Consider the following 6,000-nt stretch of genomic DNA (forward strand, 5'->3'; position numbering starts at 1 on the left):
CGTCGGAAAGTAACTCGTTCGGCTTTTGAGTCCCGTCAAGTATGTGTGTTAATTTTGACGCCGCTAGATCTGCAGATTGTCATGCAATTCCTTTACCTCTCAGAAATGATTATGAAATAAAAGTGAAGTACGTGACGAGTGTGACGTTAGGAAAACATTAGGCAGCATGGAGAGATTCTGTATGGGACCAACCAACCCAAACGAGTACTGTGTGATCTGCTACCCAGCAGGTACCCAACGAGGCAGCACGGCTAGCTCAGTCGGTAGAGCATGAGACTCTTAATCATAGGGTCGTGGGATCGAGCCCTACCCTGGGCGGAACGGAATTTTTCTCCGCTGCAGATGTAAATTACCGATTTTCTGATTAACGTGATGTAATGGAAATAGCAACTTTAAAATTTGCCTACATCTCCATCAGTCGCGAGAAAACTGTATTTGAAGGTGAAGGTAATTTTGTAGACATGTGTGAAAGTCATGTTCTGAAGTGCAGGTGATTTTGTTTGGAGAGAACATCGGCTACGTGTCAGATGTGTAGCCAAGCAGTACTGGGTCGCCATAGCTGCAAATATTAGTGAAAAATATGAAGTGTTGTCAGCTGAAGTCTGAAGATTCAGACGACCGTACGGACGAAGTACGCAAAAGTTCCGCTAGGCCGCGCCTCTTTAGCTCAGTGGTAGAGCACTGGTCTAGTAAACCAGGAGTCGTGAGTTCCATCCTCACAGGAAGAAGACGAATTTTGGAAATCAGTTGCGCGTCATGGCCGTATAGCAAACAGTATCTGTGATGGCGAACAATTAGCGTGAGGAGTTTTATTAAGAATTACTCTCAGATGTGATTAAGGCGAATGGCGCTGATAAAGCATTTGCCAAAGCGGTACGGCATAAGGTGGGACGAGGCAGTCTGAACTACATTTTATAGATGTATTTCTCACAAATCTCTAAGCCTCTCGCGGTCGTCGTCGTCGTCGTCGCCGCCGCCGCTTCTGCAGAATTAGCAAATGGCCATCGTAGCAAATGCGGCGAGGGACACCCTGCCATCGATTCCGATTGCGCAAAGTGTGTGGTCTTGTTTTCCTGTCTATGTTTGGTCGGTCTCGTAAGAGGTTGAATGTAACGAATGGGTGGGAAAGAGTAAGGGGCAGCGGCTGTGTGGAACGAAAACACAATTCCTCAGGGGGTGTGAGCGTTTCGAGATAAGTCGTATATAAGTTACACTTGGTTGTCAGTGACCGTGTGGCCTAATGGATAAGGCGTCGGACTTCGGATCCGAAGATTGCAGGTTTGAATCCTGTCACGGCTGTGTTTTTCCAGGTCTGAAAAACAAACATACCGTTTTAATGTAGCAATTGTGCAGTACGAAACCGTCTGAATGTTGCTGTTGACCATTTTGTGCTTGGAGATGGTCTTGAGCTTGAAACACACACAAGAAGACCGGTGTTAACTAGCGAAATGGTCGGCAGAGTGCCCTCACCGCGAGGTTTGACTGGCTCTTGCACATCTAAAACAACGTCGGAAAGTAACTCGTTCGGCTTTTGAGTCACGTCAAGTATGTGTGTTAATTTTGACGCCGCTAGCTCTGCAGATTGTCATGCAATTCCTTTACCTCTCAGAAATGAATATGAAATAAAAGTGAAGTACGTGACGAGTGTGACGTTAGGAAAACATTAGGCAGCATGGAGAGATTCTGTATGGGACCAACCAACCCAAACGAGTACTGTGTGATCTGCTACCCAGGAGGTACCCAACGAGGCAGCACGGCTAGCTCAGTCGGTAGAGCATGAGAGTCTTAATCACAGGGTCATGGGTTCGAGCCCTTCGCTGGGCGGAACGGAATTTTTCTCCACTGCAGATGTAAATTACCGATTTTCTGATTAACGTGATGTAATGGAAATAGCAACTTTAAAATTTGCCTACGTCTCAATCAGTCGCAAGAAAACTGTATTTGAAGGTGAAGGTGATTTTGTAGACATGTGTGAAAGTCATGTTCTGAAGTGCAGGTGATTTTGTTTGGAGAGAACATCGGCTACGTGTCAGATGTGTAGCCAAGCAGTAATGGGTCGCAATAGCTGCAAATATTAGTGAAAAATATGAAGTGTTGTCAGCTGAAGTCTGAAGATTCAGACGACCGTACGGACGAAGTACGCAAAAGTTCCGCTAGGCCGCGCCTCTTTAGCTCAGTGGTAGAGCACTGGTCTAGTAAACCAGGAGTCGTGAGTCCCATCCTCACAGGAGGAAGACGAATTTTGGAAATCAGTTGCGCGTCATGGCCGTATAGCAAACAATATCTGTGATGGCGAACAATTAGCGTGAGGAGTTTTATTAAGAATTACTCTCAGATGTGATTAAGGCGAATGGCGCTGATAAAGCATTTGCCAAAGCGGTACGGCATAAGGTGGGACGAGGCAGTCTGAATTACATTTTATAGATGTATTTCTCACAAATCTCTGAGCCTCTCGCGGTCGTCGTCGTCGGCGTCGCCGCCGCCGCTTCTGCAGAATTAGCAAATGGCCATCGTAGCAAATGCGGCGAGGGACACCCTGCCATCGATTCCGATTGCGCAAAGTGTGTGGTCTTGTTTTCCTGTCTATGTTTGGTCGGTCTCGTAAGAGGTTGAATGTAACGAATGGGTGGGAAAGAGTAAGGGGCAGCGGCTGTGTGGAACGAAAACACAATTCCTCAGGGGGTGTGAGCGTTTCGAGATAAGTCGTATATAAGTTACACTTGGTTGTCAGTGACCGTGTGGCCTAATGGATAAGGCGTCGGACTTCGGATCCGAAGATTGCAGGTTTGAATCCTGTCACGGCTGTGTTTTTCCAGGTCTGAAAAACAAACATACCGTTTTAATGTAGCAATTGTGCAGTACGAAACCGTCTGAATGTTGCTGTTGACCATTTTGTGCTTGGAGATGGTCTTGAGCTTGAAACACACACAAGAAGACCGGTGTTAACTAGCGAAATGGTCGGCAGAGTGCCCTCACCGCGAGGTTTGACTGGCTCTTGCACATCTAAAACAACGTCGGAAAGTAACTCGTTCGGCTTTTGAGTCACGTCAAGTATGTGTGTTAATTTTGACGCCGCTAGCTCTGCAGATTGTCATGCAATTCCTTTACCTCTCAGAAATGAATATGAAATAAAAGTGAAGTACGTGACGAGTGTGACGTTAGGAAAACATTAGGCAGCATGGAGAGATTCTGTATGGGACCAACCAACCCAAACGAGTACTGTGTGATCTGCTACCCAGGAGGTACCCAACGAGGCAGCACGGCTAGCTCAGTCGGTAGAGCATGAGAGTCTTAATCACAGGGTCATGGGTTCGAGCCCTTCGCTGGGCGGAACGGAATTTTTCTCCACTGCAGATGTAAATTACCGATTTTCTGATTAACGTGATGTAATGGAAATAGCAACTTTAAAATTTGCCTACGTCTCAATCAGTCGCAAGAAAACTGTATTTGAAGGTGAAGGTGATTTTGTAGACATGTGTGAAAGTCATGTTCTGAAGTGCAGGTGATTTTGTTTGGAGAGAACATCGGCTACGTGTCAGATGTGTAGCCAAGCAGTAATGGGTCGCAATAGCTGCAAATATTAGTGAAAAATATGAAGTGTTGTCAGCTGAAGTCTGAAGATTCAGACGACCGTACGGACGAAGTACGCAAAAGTTCCGCTAGGCCGCGCCTCTTTAGCTCAGTGGTAGAGCACTGGTCTAGTAAACCAGGAGTCGTGAGTCCCATCCTCACAGGAGGAAGACGAATTTTGGAAATCAGTTGCGCGTCATGGCCGTATAGCAAACAATATCTGTGATGGCGAACAATTAGCGTGAGGAGTTTTATTAAGAATTACTCTCAGATGTGATTAAGGCGAATGGCGCTGATAAAGCATTTGCCAAAGCGGTACGGCATAAGGTGGGACGAGGCAGTCTGAATTACATTTTATAGATGTATTTCTCACAAATCTCTGAGCCTCTCGCGGTCGTCGTCGTCGGCGTCGCCGCCGCCGCTTCTGCAGAAGTAGCAAATGGCCATCGTAGCAAATGCGGCGAGGGACACCCTGCCATCGATTCCGATTGCGCAAAGTGTGTGGTCTTGTTTTCCTGTCTATGTTTGGTCGGTCTCGTAAGAGGTTGAATGTAACGAATGGGTGGGAAAGAGTAAGGGGCAGCGGCTGTGTGGAACGAAAACACAATTCCTCAGGGGGTGTGAGCGTTTCGAGATGAATCGTATATAAGTTATACTTGGTCGTCAGTGACCGTGTGTCCTAATGGATAAGGCGTCGGACTTCGGATCCGAAGATTGCAGGTTCCAATCCTGTCACGGTCGTGTTTTTCCAGTTCTGAGAAACAAACATACCGTTTTAATGTAGCAATTGTGCAGTACGAAACCGTCTGAATGTTGCTGTTGACCATTTTGTGCTTGGAGATGGTCTTGAGCTTGAAACACACACAAGAAGACCGGTGTTAACTAGCGAAATGGTCGGCAGAGTGCCCTCACCGCGAGGTTTGACTGGCACTTGCACATCTAAAACAACGTCGGAAAGTAACTCGTTCGGCTTTTGAGTCACGTCAAGTATGTGTGTTAATTTTGACGCCGCTAGCTCTGCAGATTGTCATGCAATTCCTTTACCTCTCAGAAATGATTATGTAATAAAAGTGAAGTACGTGACGAGTGTGACGTTAGGAAAACATTAGGCAGCATGTGGAGATTCTGTATGGGACCAACCAACCCAAACGAGTACTGTGTGATCTGCTACCCAGGAGGTACCCAACGAGGCAGCACGGCTAGCTCAGTCGGTAGAGCAAGAGACTCTTAATCACAGGGTCGTGGGTTCGAGCCCTACGCTGGGCGGAACGGAATTTTTCTCCACTGCAGATGTAAATTACCGATTTTCTGATTAACGTGATGTAATGGAAATAGCAACTTTAAAATTTGCCTACGTCTCAATCAGTCGCAAGAAAACTGTATTTGAAGGTGAAGGTGATTTTGTAGACATGTGAAAGTCATGTTCTGAAGTGAAGGTGGTTTTGTTTGAAGAGAACATCGGCTACGTGTCAGATGTGTAGCCAAGCAGTAATGGGTCGCCATAGCTGCTAATATTAGTCAAAAATATGAAGTGTTGTCAGCTGAAGTCTGATGATTCAGACGACTGTGCGGCGAAGTACGCAAAATTTCCGCTAGGCCGCGCCTCTTTAGCTCAGTGGTAGAGCACTGGTCTAGTAAACCAGGAGTCGTGAGTTCCATCCTCACAGGAGGAAGACGAATTTAGGAAATCAGTTGCGCGTCATGGCCGTATAGCAAACAGTATCTGTGATGGCGAACAATTAGCGAGAGGCGTTTTATTAAGAATTACTCTCAGATGTGATTAAGGCGAATGGCGCTGATAAAGCATTTGCCAAAGCGGTACGTCATAAGGTGGGACGAGGCAGTCAGAATTACATTTTATAGATGTATTTCTCACAAATCTCTGAGCCTCTCGCGGTCGTCGTCGTCGTCGTCGTCGGCGGCGTCGCCGCCGCCGCTTCTGCAGAAGTAGCAAATGGCCATCGTTGCAAATGCGGCGAGGGACACCCTGCCATCGATTCTGATTGCGCAAAGTGTGTGGTCTTGTTTTCCTGTCTATGTTTGGTCGGTCTCATAAGAGGTTGAATGTAACGAATGGGTGGGAAAGAGTAAGGGGCAGCGGCTGTGTGGAACGAAAACACAATTCCTCAGGGGGTGTGAGCGTTTTGAGATGAATCGTATATAAGTTATACTTGGTCGTCAGTGACCGTGTGGCCTAATGGATAAGGCGTCGGACTTCGGATCCGAAGATTGCACGTTCCAATCCTGTCACGGTCGTGTTTTTCCAGTTCTGAAAAACAAACATACCGTTTTAATGTAGCAATTGTGCAGTACGAAACCGTCTGAATGTTGCTGTTGACCATTTTGTGCTTGGAGATGGTCTTGAGCTTGAAACACACACAAGAAGACCGGTGTTAACTAGCGAAATGGTCGGCAGAGTGCCCTCACCGC

The 6,000-nt window shown here is 46.7% G+C and overlaps 2 non-coding genes across 2 annotated transcripts; both read left to right on the forward strand.

Annotated features, from left to right (window-relative positions):
* Nucleotides 1-4,763: 4,763 nt before the first annotated feature.
* On the forward strand, nt 4,764-4,836 carry Trnak-cuu (transfer RNA lysine (anticodon CUU)). The gene has a single exon. It is a non-coding gene; the product is annotated as a tRNA-Lys (tRNA).
* Nucleotides 4,837-5,171: 335 nt separating this feature from the next.
* Trnat-agu (transfer RNA threonine (anticodon AGU)) lies at nt 5,172-5,243 on the forward strand. Its single transcript has one exon. It is a non-coding gene; the product is annotated as a tRNA-Thr (tRNA).
* The last annotated feature ends 757 nt before the right edge of the window (nt 5,244-6,000 follow it).

Source organism: Schistocerca gregaria, chromosome 3 (genome assembly GCF_023897955.1).
Source record: "Schistocerca gregaria isolate iqSchGreg1 chromosome 3, iqSchGreg1.2, whole genome shotgun sequence".
NCBI lineage: Eukaryota > Metazoa > Arthropoda > Insecta > Orthoptera > Acrididae > Schistocerca > Schistocerca gregaria.